This window comes from Stenella coeruleoalba (assembly GCF_951394435.1).
Source record: "Stenella coeruleoalba genome assembly, contig: scaffold_159, whole genome shotgun sequence".
NCBI lineage: Eukaryota > Metazoa > Chordata > Mammalia > Artiodactyla > Delphinidae > Stenella > Stenella coeruleoalba.
Window position 1 is genome coordinate 259,518 of NW_027646447.1, and position 14,051 is coordinate 273,568.

General features: G+C 57.2%; 1 long non-coding RNA gene across 1 annotated transcript; it reads right to left on the minus strand.

Annotated features, from left to right (window-relative positions):
* Positions 1–3,372: 3,372 nt before the first annotated feature.
* On the minus strand, positions 3,373–6,969 carry LOC307181103. The gene is made up of 2 exons (XR_013825906.1): positions 6,873–6,969; positions 3,373–4,236 (listed from the first exon to the last, which is right to left on the minus strand). It is a non-coding gene; the product is annotated as an uncharacterized lncRNA (long non-coding RNA).
* Between the last annotated feature and the right edge of the window lie 7,082 nt (positions 6,970–14,051).

Genomic DNA, 14,051 nt, shown 5'->3' on the forward strand with positions numbered 1-14,051 from the left:
TAGGGCAACAGAGCCTTAATGAAAGTCGTGTTCTAGGTTGTAAATTAGAATGGAATGTGCCAGGAAAAAGCCCCTTAGCTCTATATCGCAATACTTCTTCGCTTTTTAAATTTAATTTTCATTTTTTATCACAGCAAGTGTGATTACAATGTTTTGCTTTTTCTAGGTGTGCAAGATGTGGTGGTTTTACACATATATCTATTGTTCTTTGGATCCTTTTCCCATGTAGGTTACGACACAATGTTGAGTAGTCTTCCCTTGGTATTCTCTATGTCTTTGGTGATTATATACTTCACCTGTGTTTGTATATCTCTGTTCACCCCGATATCTTAATGTATCCAATCCTCACACCTTTCCATTGGTGAATCATAAGTTTGTTTAATAAATCTGTGATTGCCTTTCTCTGTGGAAATATCTTCACTGGTGTCAATTTTTAGGTGACACCTATAAGTGATATCATAGTATATGTGTCTTTCACTTTCTGACTTACGACAAGTTGTGTGATTACTTCTAGACTCATCTACGGTGTTGCAAATGGCATTGTGTCATTTTTTTCCTTGGCTAATATTCGGTCTGTGCATGTACCAGTTCTTCTTTGTCCACTCACCTGTTGATGGAATTTTTGGTTGCTTCCACGTCTTGACTATTGTAATACTGCTGCAGTGCACTTTTGCCTGCCTGTGTCTCTCCAGTTCTGTCATCTTCGGTTTTAAACCAAGTAGTGGTCCCACTGGATCATATGGTAGCCAATTGTTTACCTTGTAAAGGCACCTCCATTCTGTTCCTTTAATGGCTCTTACCAGGTTACATCCCATTTAAAGTTGAGGGTATGCACTTCTCCATAACCCCTTCAGCATTTATTGTTTGTAGTTTTTCTACTAACTTTTATTCTGACTGCTGTGAGCTGATACCTCTTTGTGGTTGGATTTGCATGTGTCTCATAATGCCTTGAAATTTAGCATTCAGGCATGTCCTTTTTTTTCTTCAAACTGTGAGTACAGCTTACCTCCTCAAATGGTTTTCTTGAAATATGTGCCACATTTTGAAATATTTTGGCCATTACCTCCCTGAAGACATTTTGAGAGCAGCTTTCATTTACAGCCCTCGAGTACTTTTGCATATGAAGTGCCGTTCAGCACAGGTTGTAAAGCTGCTGTTGCAGGCAACGGCCATTTGGCGGCAGCATTTCTGCTTTCCCCATTCTGGTAACCAGGGAAACAGACCTTCCTGCTAGTGGTGTTCCTCTTGTATACACTAGAGGTGAATGTGCCTGGATAAACCCCCAAAGGCTGATGTTGTCATACACTAAACTGTAACCAAAACTGTACCCGTTCCCTAACCCTAACCCTAAATCTTACACTAAGCTGTGCCATAATAATAACACATAGACTAACACTAACATGTACCCTAACCCTAACCCTAAACCTTATACTTACCCAAGTCCTAATTGTAACACGTACACTAACAGTAACACTAACCCTAACAGGTACCCTAAACCGTTGTCGTACCCTAGACAGTGACCTAATCCATACCCTTTCCCTAATGCTAAACCTAACCCTAAACCGTCCCCTAACCCACAACCTAATCCTAACCCGTATACTAACAGTAACCCACACCCTAACATGGATTCTAACCAAACCCGTTGTCGTACACTAACTGGTATCATAAGCTGTATCCATTCCCTAATGCTAATCCTAACCATAACCCTAACCCTAAATCATACCCTAACCCGTACCCTGATCCTAACCCATACCTTGGCGGGGGAACCGTATATCACACTGTCACCATAGAAAAACCTACAGACACTGCAGTGACGGTGGCCAATAAGACCGGCTGGACTCCTCGCTACTTCAAAATTTCTTGTGACTCTGGGACTAATGGAATACAGAAGAAGACATCATCTAAGTCTAATACAGAATACCATGTCCTGGTGGATGGTAGAATGACCATCAGTGTGTAGGAATTAGGAACTACTGGATGTATATTTTCAGGTGCTTCACTGACCTGACGTCCTTTACCAAGTACCCAGTAGCCCACAGGGCTCTCATGGTCAGGCCCCTCCCAGGACATGGAGCTCACCTGGGCAGGTACCCAGCAGCTCACGGGGCTCTCGTGGTCAGGCCCCTCCCAGGATTTGGAGCTCACCTGGGCAGGTACGCAGCAGGCCACGGGGCTCTCATGGTCAGGCCCCTCCCAGAATATGGAGCTCACCGCCACGTCCTCGGACCCTCCGCCTCTGCCCTGCCCTGCCCTGCCGCCTCCCCGGTCCCCGTCCCCCGCCACGTCCTCGGACCCTCCCCCTCTGTCGTGCCCTGCCCTGCCCTGCCCTGCCCCCTCCCCGGTCCCCCGTCCCCAATCCTAAGGCGTCCCGCGCCGGGTCCTCGGACCCTCCCGCTCTGCGGTGCCCTGCCCTGCCCTGCCCTGCCCCCTCCCCGGTCCCCCGTCCCCAATCCTAAGGCGTCCCGCGCCGGGTCCTCGGACCCTCCCCCTCTGTCGTGCCCTGCCCTGCCCTGCCCCCGCCACGTCCTCGGACCCTCCCCCTCTGTCGTGCCCTGCCCTGGACCCTAAAGCGTCCCCGTGCCCTCACCCTCACCCTAGCCCACGCACTTCCTTACCCGAAGCCTTACGGTAACCCGTCCCGGAATCCGAACACGTACGCTAACGACACTCCCCCGTCCTGGTTTTGCCAGGCTCGTGATACTACTTGCCAAATCGCAAAGCAACCATTTCTCACCACTATTCTCTCTCTCTCATAGCCACTTAGGCAGGCATTCGAAGAAGTAGAGTGTGTTTGGGTGCGTGTGTTTGAATGCATGAAAAGGAGACCGAGAAGTCCCTCCGTGGGATTCAGATGGACTCCATGTAAGTCTGGTGTCCAGGAGCCAAGGTCCCGCCGTCCCAAACGGCTGCTTGGCTGCTTCGGTGTGTGAGTGTAGGCCTGGGGCTCTTCGAAAAGGGATAGTGGGCCTAGAGTCCCTCAGGTGGCTCTCCTATGCATGCTTGACTTCTCCTGTGAGTTCCTCATGTGGAGCCATTGATCAAGTCAATGCTTCCTTCCGACAGAGAGAGAATTCTGGAGGAGTGCTCTTCCTCGAGGACCAGAAAATCAGAAAACCCTTTCTGTTTCTGTTTCCAACCAGATTCTGTGTGCAAAGTGCTCTGGGATCCAGCCTAGGACCTACCTGTCCATAGAGAGAGCTTCACGTCTGCACTGCTGCACAGGTAAGGGAAAGCGCCTCCTGCTTTCAGGCGAGCCCTCCGGGCATTAGGATACAGTTTGGACATTCCTTTTCTTCTGTAGCTTCCGTGGAAAGTGCCCTCTGGTCAAACCCCTGGAAGAGAACACGAGGCCCAAAGTGTGTGTGTGTGTGATGGCAATGTGTTCTTTGCCTGTTCCGCAAAGGGCCGCCCCCCCCCCCCGCCCAAACCTTCCGCTAACCCCTCCTCTCATCCCATCCCGTACACTGACTAACGAACACGAAGCCGTCCCCTAACAAACAAACACGTCCCCTAACCCGTTGTCCTACCCTGAGCTGTACCCTCCACCCTACCCGAACCCGTAACCTAAAACGCAACGTAAGCCGAACCCATTGTCGGACCCTAAACTGGACCCTACACCGAACCCGTTCCCTTACCCGAACCCGCAACAGAACCCTTACCCTAATCCGAATTCATACACTCACACTAGCACGTCCCCTAAAGCAAGCCTGATCCCGAACCCGTCCCCTAATCCGTCCCCTAACTGGAACCCTTCCCCTTCCCCTTCCCCGAACCCGTCCACTCACACTAACCCATCCCCTGACCCTTACCCTAACTTGGATCCGAATCTGTACCTTCAACCGTAACCCTCATACTAACCCACACACTAACAAACACTACCCCGTAGCCTAAAACGTCCCCTCATCCTAACCCATTGTCGTCCCCGTTCCCTGACCCTACTCCGAACCCGTCCACTACCACGTCCCCTCATACGAATTCGTGCACTGACAGTACCCTACACCTAACACATTGTCGGACCCTAACCTGTCCCCTCAACCGAGCCCGATCCCTAACCCTACCCCGTCCCCTAAGCCGAAACCCTCCACTAACACTTACCCTCCCCGTAATCCGTTTGCGTACCCTAACGCTAACCCTAGTCCTTACCCTAACCACTAGACTTCCTACTACCCCAGACCCGAACCCGTCCCCTAGCCCAAATCCCTTGTTGGACCCTAAACTGGCCACTGAACCGTCCCTCTTCCCTCGTCCTCAGCAGAACCCTCAACCTTACGCTAACCCAGACACGAACACTCATCTGTACCCTCACACGTACCCATTCCCGTACCCGTACCCTAACGAGGCCTCGAAGCCTAACTCGTTGTCGTGCCCGGACCTGTTCCTGAACCCTAAACCCACCCAAAAGCCCTTCCCCTAACTCGTACCGTACCCTCATCCTAATCTGTACGCTAACCCGTACCCTAACCTGGACCCTGATCCTTGAACTACTCCTAACCTGGACCCTAACACTGACCCGTTGTCGTACCCGGACCTGGACCCGAAACCATATCTCTTCCCTAACCAGAACCCTTCCCCGACCGTACACTCACCCTCACCCTCACCCTCACACTAAGCCTTCTCCGTAACCTGGACCGTTGTCGTGCCCAGACCTGCCCCCTCCCCGGTCCCCGTCCCCAATCCTAAGGCGTCCCGCGCCGGGTCCTCGGACCCTCCCCCTGTGTCCTGCCCTGCCGTGCCCTGCCCTGCCCCCTCCCCGGTCCCCCGTCCCCAATCCTAAGGCGTCCCCCGCCACGTCCTCGGACCCTCCCGCTCTGCCCTGCCCTGCCGCCTCCACGGTCCCCGTCCCCCGCCACGTCCGCGGACCCTCCCGCTCTGTCGTGCCCTGCCCTGCCCTGCCCTGCCGCCTCCCCGGTCCCCGTCCCCCGCCACGTCCTCGGACCCTCCCCCTCTGTCGTGCCCTGCCCTGCCCTGCCCTGCCCCCTCCCCGGTCCCCCGTCCCCAATCCTAAGGCGTCCCGCGCCGGGTCCTCGGACCCTCCCGCTCTGCGGTGCCCTGCCCTGCCCTGCCCTGCCCCCTCCCCGGTCCCCCGTCCCCAATCCTAAGGCGTCCCGCGCCGGGTCCTCGGACCCTCCCCCTCTGTCGTGCCCTGCCCTGCCCTGCCCCCGCCACGTCCTCGGACCCTCCCCCTCTGTCGTGCCCTGCCCTGGACCCTAAAGCGTCCCCGTGCCCTCACCCTCACCCTAGCCCACGCACTTCCTTACCCGAAGCCTTACGGTAACCCGTCCCGGAATCCGAACACGTACGCTAACGACACTCCCCCGTCCTGGTTTTGCCAGGCTCGTGATACTACTTGCCAAATCGCAAAGCAACCATTTCTCACCACTATTCTCTCTCTCTCATAGCCACTTAGGCAGGCATTCGAAGAAGTAGAGTGTGTTTGGGTGCGTGTGTTTGAATGCATGAAAAGGAGACCGAGAAGTCCCTCCGTGGGATTCAGATGGACTCCATGTAAGTCTGGTGTCCAGGAGCCAAGGTCCCGCCGTCCCAAACGGCTGCTTGGCTGCTTCGGTGTGTGAGTGTAGGCCTGGGGCTCTTCGAAAAGGGATAGTGGGCCTAGAGTCCCTCAGGTGGCTCTCCTATGCATGCTTGACTTCTCCTGTGAGTTCCTCATGTGGAGCCATTGATCAAGTCAATGCTTCCTTCCGACAGAGAGAGAATTCTGGAGGAGTGCTCTTCCTCGAGGACCAGAAAATCAGAAAACCCTTTCTGTTTCTGTTTCCAACCAGATTCTGTGTGCAAAGTGCTCTGGGATCCAGCCTAGGACCTACCTGTCCATAGAGAGAGCTTCACGTCTGCACTGCTGCACAGGTAAGGGAAAGCGCCTCCTGCTTTCAGGCGAGCCCTCCGGGCATTAGGATACAGTTTGGACATTCCTTTTCTTCTGTAGCTTCCGTGGAAAGTGCCCTCTGGTCAAACCCCTGGAAGAGAACACGAGGCCCAAAGTGTGTGTGTGTGTGATGGCAATGTGTTCTTTGCCTGTTCCGCAAAGGGCCGCCCCCCCCCCCCGCCCAAACCTTCCGCTAACCCCTCCTCTCATCCCATCCCGTACACTGACTAACGAACACGAAGCCGTCCCCTAACAAACAAACACGTCCCCTAACCCGTTGTCCTACCCTGAGCTGTACCCTCCACCCTACCCGAACCCGTAACCTAAAACGCAACGTAAGCCGAACCCATTGTCGGACCCTAAACTGGACCCTACACCGAACCCGTTCCCTTACCCGAACCCGCAACAGAACCCTTACCCTAATCCGAATTCATACACTCACACTAGCACGTCCCCTAAAGCAAGCCTGATCCCGAACCCGTCCCCTAATCCGTCCCCTAACTGGAACCCTTCCCCTTCCCCTTCCCCGAACCCGTCCACTCACACTAACCCATCCCCTGACCCTTACCCTAACTTGGATCCGAATCTGTACCTTCAACCGTAACCCTCATACTAACCCACACACTAACAAACACTACCCCGTAGCCTAAAACGTCCCCTCATCCTAACCCATTGTCGTCCCCGTTCCCTGACCCTACTCCGAACCCGTCCACTACCACGTCCCCTCATACGAATTCGTGCACTGACAGTACCCTACACCTAACACATTGTCGGACCCTAACCTGTCCCCTCAACCGAGCCCGATCCCTAACCCTACCCCGTCCCCTAAGCCGAAACCCTCCACTAACACTTACCCTCCCCGTAATCCGTTTGCGTACCCTAACGCTAACCCTAGTCCTTACCCTAACCACTAGACTTCCTACTACCCCAGACCCGAACCCGTCCCCTAGCCCAAATCCCTTGTTGGACCCTAAACTGGCCACTGAACCGTCCCTCTTCCCTCGTCCTCAGCAGAACCCTCAACCTTACGCTAACCCAGACACGAACACTCATCTGTACCCTCACACGTACCCATTCCCGTACCCGTACCCTAACGAGGCCTCGAAGCCTAACTCGTTGTCGTGCCCGGACCTGTTCCTGAACCCTAAACCCACCCAAAAGCCCTTCCCCTAACTCGTACCGTACCCTCATCCTAATCTGTACGCTAACCCGTACCCTAACCTGGACCCTGATCCTTGAACTACTCCTAACCTGGACCCTAACACTGACCCGTTGTCGTACCCGGACCTGGACCCGAAACCATATCTCTTCCCTAACCAGAACCCTTCCCCGACCGTACACTCACCCTCACCCTCACCCTCACACTAAGCCTTCTCCGTAACCTGGACCGTTGTCGTGCCCAGACCTGCCCCCTCCCCGGTCCCCGTCCCCAATCCTAAGGCGTCCCGCGCCGGGTCCTCGGACCCTCCCCCTGTGTCCTGCCCTGCCGTGCCCTGCCCTGCCCCCTCCCCGGTCCCCCGTCCCCAATCCTAAGGCGTCCCCCGCCACGTCCTCGGACCCTCCCGCTCTGCCCTGCCCTGCCGCCTCCACGGTCCCCGTCCCCCGCCACGTCCGCGGACCCTCCCGCTCTGTCGTGCCCTGCCCTGCCCTGCCCTGCCGCCTCCCCGGTCCCCGTCCCCCGCCACGTCCTCGGACCCTCCCCCTCTGTCGTGCCCTGCCCTGCCCTGCCCTGCCCCCTCCCCGGTCCCCCGTCCCCAATCCTAAGGCGTCCCGCGCCGGGTCCTCGGACCCTCCCGCTCTGCGGTGCCCTGCCCTGCCCTGCCCTGCCCCCTCCCCGGTCCCCCGTCCCCAATCCTAAGGCGTCCCGCGCCGGGTCCTCGGACCCTCCCCCTCTGTCGTGCCCTGCCCTGCCCTGCCCCCGCCACGTCCTCGGACCCTCCCCCTCTGTCGTGCCCTGCCCTGGACCCTAAAGCGTCCCCGTGCCCTCACCCTCACCCTAGCCCACGCACTTCCTTACCCGAAGCCTTACGGTAACCCGTCCCGGAATCCGAACACGTACGCTAACGACACTCCCCCGTCCTGGTTTTGCCAGGCTCGTGATACTACTTGCCAAATCGCAAAGCAACCATTTCTCACCACTATTCTCTCTCTCTCATAGCCACTTAGGCAGGCATTCGAAGAAGTAGAGTGTGTTTGGGTGCGTGTGTTTGAATGCATGAAAAGGAGACCGAGAAGTCCCTCCGTGGGATTCAGATGGACTCCATGTAAGTCTGGTGTCCAGGAGCCAAGGTCCCGCCGTCCCAAACGGCTGCTTGGCTGCTTCGGTGTGTGAGTGTAGGCCTGGGGCTCTTCGAAAAGGGATAGTGGGCCTAGAGTCCCTCAGGTGGCTCTCCTATGCATGCTTGACTTCTCCTGTGAGTTCCTCATGTGGAGCCATTGATCAAGTCAATGCTTCCTTCCGACAGAGAGAGAATTCTGGAGGAGTGCTCTTCCTCGAGGACCAGAAAATCAGAAAACCCTTTCTGTTTCTGTTTCCAACCAGATTCTGTGTGCAAAGTGCTCTGGGATCCAGCCTAGGACCTACCTGTCCATAGAGAGAGCTTCACGTCTGCACTGCTGCACAGGTAAGGGAAAGCGCCTCCTGCTTTCAGGCGAGCCCTCCGGGCATTAGGATACAGTTTGGACATTCCTTTTCTTCTGTAGCTTCCGTGGAAAGTGCCCTCTGGTCAAACCCCTGGAAGAGAACACGAGGCCCAAAGTGTGTGTGTGTGTGATGGCAATGTGTTCTTTGCCTGTTCCGCAAAGGGCCGCCCCCCCCCCCCGCCCAAACCTTCCGCTAACCCCTCCTCTCATCCCATCCCGTACACTGACTAACGAACACGAAGCCGTCCCCTAACAAACAAACACGTCCCCTAACCCGTTGTCCTACCCTGAGCTGTACCCTCCACCCTACCCGAACCCGTAACCTAAAACGCAACGTAAGCCGAACCCATTGTCGGACCCTAAACTGGACCCTACACCGAACCCGTTCCCTTACCCGAACCCGCAACAGAACCCTTACCCTAATCCGAATTCATACACTCACACTAGCACGTCCCCTAAAGCAAGCCTGATCCCGAACCCGTCCCCTAATCCGTCCCCTAACTGGAACCCTTCCCCTTCCCCTTCCCCGAACCCGTCCACTCACACTAACCCATCCCCTGACCCTTACCCTAACTTGGATCCGAATCTGTACCTTCAACCGTAACCCTCATACTAACCCACACACTAACAAACACTACCCCGTAGCCTAAAACGTCCCCTCATCCTAACCCATTGTCGTCCCCGTTCCCTGACCCTACTCCGAACCCGTCCACTACCACGTCCCCTCATACGAATTCGTGCACTGACAGTACCCTACACCTAACACATTGTCGGACCCTAACCTGTCCCCTCAACCGAGCCCGATCCCTAACCCTACCCCGTCCCCTAAGCCGAAACCCTCCACTAACACTTACCCTCCCCGTAATCCGTTTGCGTACCCTAACGCTAACCCTAGTCCTTACCCTAACCACTAGACTTCCTACTACCCCAGACCCGAACCCGTCCCCTAGCCCAAATCCCTTGTTGGACCCTAAACTGGCCACTGAACCGTCCCTCTTCCCTCGTCCTCAGCAGAACCCTCAACCTTACGCTAACCCAGACACGAACACTCATCTGTACCCTCACACGTACCCATTCCCGTACCCGTACCCTAACGAGGCCTCGAAGCCTAACTCGTTGTCGTGCCCGGACCTGTTCCTGAACCCTAAACCCACCCAAAAGCCCTTCCCCTAACTCGTACCGTACCCTCATCCTAATCTGTACGCTAACCCGTACCCTAACCTGGACCCTGATCCTTGAACTACTCCTAACCTGGACCCTAACACTGACCCGTTGTCGTACCCGGACCTGGACCCGAAACCATATCTCTTCCCTAACCAGAACCCTTCCCCGACCGTACACTCACCCTCACCCTCACCCTCACACTAAGCCTTCTCCGTAACCTGGACCGTTGTCGTGCCCAGACCTGCCCCCTCCCCGGTCCCCGTCCCCAATCCTAAGGCGTCCCGCGCCGGGTCCTCGGACCCTCCCCCTGTGTCCTGCCCTGCCGTGCCCTGCCCTGCCCCCTCCCCGGTCCCCCGTCCCCAATCCTAAGGCGTCCCCCGCCACGTCCTCGGACCCTCCCGCTCTGCCCTGCCCTGCCGCCTCCACGGTCCCCGTCCCCCGCCACGTCCGCGGACCCTCCCGCTCTGTCGTGCCCTGCCCTGCCCTGCCCTGCCGCCTCCCCGGTCCCCGTCCCCCGCCACGTCCTCGGACCCTCCCCCTCTGTCGTGCCCTGCCCTGCCCTGCCCTGCCCCCTCCCCGGTCCCCCGTCCCCAATCCTAAGGCGTCCCGCGCCGGGTCCTCGGACCCTCCCGCTCTGCGGTGCCCTGCCCTGCCCTGCCCTGCCCCCTCCCCGGTCCCCCGTCCCCAATCCTAAGGCGTCCCGCGCCGGGTCCTCGGACCCTCCCCCTCTGTCGTGCCCTGCCCTGCCCTGCCCCCGCCACGTCCTCGGACCCTCCCCCTCTGTCGTGCCCTGCCCTGGACCCTAAAGCGTCCCCGTGCCCTCACCCTCACCCTAGCCCACGCACTTCCTTACCCGAAGCCTTACGGTAACCCGTCCCGGAATCCGAACACGTACGCTAACGACACTCCCCCGTCCTGGTTTTGCCAGGCTCGTGATACTACTTGCCAAATCGCAAAGCAACCATTTCTCACCACTATTCTCTCTCTCTCATAGCCACTTAGGCAGGCATTCGAAGAAGTAGAGTGTGTTTGGGTGCGTGTGTTTGAATGCATGAAAAGGAGACCGAGAAGTCCCTCCGTGGGATTCAGATGGACTCCATGTAAGTCTGGTGTCCAGGAGCCAAGGTCCCGCCGTCCCAAACGGCTGCTTGGCTGCTTCGGTGTGTGAGTGTAGGCCTGGGGCTCTTCGAAAAGGGATAGTGGGCCTAGAGTCCCTCAGGTGGCTCTCCTATGCATGCTTGACTTCTCCTGTGAGTTCCTCATGTGGAGCCATTGATCAAGTCAATGCTTCCTTCCGACAGAGAGAGAATTCTGGAGGAGTGCTCTTCCTCGAGGACCAGAAAATCAGAAAACCCTTTCTGTTTCTGTTTCCAACCAGATTCTGTGTGCAAAGTGCTCTGGGATCCAGCCTAGGACCTACCTGTCCATAGAGAGAGCTTCACGTCTGCACTGCTGCACAGGTAAGGGAAAGCGCCTCCTGCTTTCAGGCGAGCCCTCCGGGCATTAGGATACAGTTTGGACATTCCTTTTCTTCTGTAGCTTCCGTGGAAAGTGCCCTCTGGTCAAACCCCTGGAAGAGAACACGAGGCCCAAAGTGTGTGTGTGTGTGATGGCAATGTGTTCTTTGCCTGTTCCGCAAAGGGCCGCCCCCCCCCCCCGCCCAAACCTTCCGCTAACCCCTCCTCTCATCCCATCCCGTACACTGACTAACGAACACGAAGCCGTCCCCTAACAAACAAACACGTCCCCTAACCCGTTGTCCTACCCTGAGCTGTACCCTCCACCCTACCCGAACCCGTTCCCTTACCCGAACCCGCAACAGAACCCTTACCCTAATCCGAATTCATACACTCACACTAGCACGTCCCCTAAAGCAAGCCTGATCCCGAACCCGTCCCCTAATCCGTCCCCTAACTGGAACCCTTCCCCTTCCCCTTCCCCGAACCCGTCCACTCACACTAACCCATCCCCTGACCCTTACCCTAACTTGGATCCGAATCTGTACCTTCAACCGTAACCCTCATACTAACCCACACACTAACAAACACTACCCCGTAGCCTAAAACGTCCCCTCATCCTAACCCATTGTCGTCCCCGTTCCCTGACCCTACTCCGAACCCGTCCACTACCACGTCCCCTCATACGAATTCGTGCACTGACAGTACCCTACACCTAACACATTGTCGGACCCTAACCTGTCCCCTCAACCGAGCCCGATCCCTAACCCTACCCCGTCCCCTAAGCCGAAACCCTCCACTAACACTTACCCTCCCCGTAATCCGTTTGCGTACCCTAACGCTAACCCTAGTCCTTACCCTAACCACTAGACTTCCTACTACCCCAGACCCGAACCCGTCCCCTAGCCCAAATCCCTTGTTGGACCCTAAACTGGCCACTGAACCGTCCCTCTTCCCTCGTCCTCAGCAGAACCCTCAACCTTACGCTAACCCAGACACGAACACTCATCTGTACCCTCACACGTACCCATTCCCGTACCCGTACCCTAACGAGGCCTCGAAGCCTAACTCGTTGTCGTGCCCGGACCTGTTCCTGAACCCTAAACCCACCCAAAAGCCCTTCCCCTAACTCGTACCGTACCCTCATCCTAATCTGTACGCTAACCCGTACCCTAACCTGGACCCTGATCCTTGAACTACTCCTAACCTGGACCCTAACACTGACCCGTTGTCGTACCCGGACCTGGACCCGAAACCATATCTCTTCCCTAACCAGAACCCTTCCCCGACCGTACACTCACCCTCACCCTCACCCTCACACTAAGCCTTCTCCGTAACCTGGACCGTTGTCGTGCCCAGACCTGCCCCCTCCCCGGTCCCCGTCCCCAATCCTAAGGCGTCCCGCGCCGGGTCCTCGGACCCTCCCCCTGTGTCCTGCCCTGCCGTGCCCTGCCCTGCCCCCTCCCCGGTCCCCCGTCCCCAATCCTAAGGCGTCCCCCGCCACGTCCTCGGACCCTCCCGCTCTGCCCTGCCCTGCCGCCTCCACGGTCCCCGTCCCCCGCCACGTCCGCGGACCCTCCCGCTCTGTCGTGCCCTGCCCTGCCCTGCCCTGCCGCCTCCCCGGTCCCCGTCCCCCGCCACGTCCTCGGACCCTCCCCCTCTGTCGTGCCCTGCCCTGCCCTGCCCTGCCCCCTCCCCGGTCCCCCGTCCCCAATCCTAAGGCGTCCCGCGCCGGGTCCTCGGACCCTCCCGCTCTGCGGTGCCCTGCCCTGCCCTGCCCTGCCCCCTCCCCGGTCCCCCGTCCCCAATCCTAAGGCGTCCCGCGCCGGGTCCTCGGACCCTCCCCCTCTGTCGTGCCCTGCCCTGCCCTGCCCCCGCCACGTCCTCGGACCCTCCCCCTCTGTCGTGCCCTGCCCTGGACCCTAAAGCGTCCCCGTGCCCTCACCCTCACCCTAGCCCACGCACTTCCTTACCCGAAGCCTTACGGTAACCCGTCCCGGAATCCGAACACGTACGCTAACGACACTCCCCCGTCCTGGTTTTGCCAGGCTCGTGATACTACTTGCCAAATCGCAAAGCAACCATTTCTCACCACTATTCTCTCTCTCTCATAGCCACTTAGGCAGGCATTCGAAGAAGTAGAGTGTGTTTGGGTGCGTGTGTTTGAATGCATGAAAAGGAGACCGAGAAGTCCCTCCGTGGGATTCAGATGGACTCCATGTAAGTCTGGTGTCCAGGAGCCAAGGTCCCGCCGTCCCAAACGGCTGCTTGGCTGCTTCGGTGTGTGAGTGTAGGCCTGGGGCTCTTCGAAAAGGGATAGTGGGCCTAGAGTCCCTCAGGTGGCTCTCCTATGCATGCTTGACTTCTCCTGTGAGTTCCTCATGTGGAGCCATTGATCAAGTCAATGCTTCCTTCCGACAGAGAGAGAATTCTGGAGGAGTGCTCTTCCTCGAGGACCAGAAAATCAGAAAACCCTTTCTGTTTCTGTTTCCAACCAGATTCTGTGTGCAAAGTGCTCTGGGATCCAGCCTAGGACCTACCTGTCCATAGAGAGAGCTTCACGTCTGCACTGCTGCACAGGTAAGGGAAAGCGCCTCCTGCTTTCAGGCGAGCCCTCCGGGCATTAGGATACAGTTTGGACATTCCTTTTCTTCTGTAGCTTCCGTGGAAAGTGCCCTCTGGTCAAACCCCTGGAAGAGAACACGAGGCCCAAAGTGTGTGTGTGTGTGATGGCAATGTGTTCTTTGCCTGTTCCGCAAAGGGCCGCCCCCCCCCCCCGCCCAAACCTTCCGCTAACCCCTCCTCTCATCCCATCCCGTACACTGACTAACGAACACGAAGCCGTCCCCTAACAAACAAACACGTCCCCTAACCCGTTGTCCTACCCTGAGCTGTACCCTCCA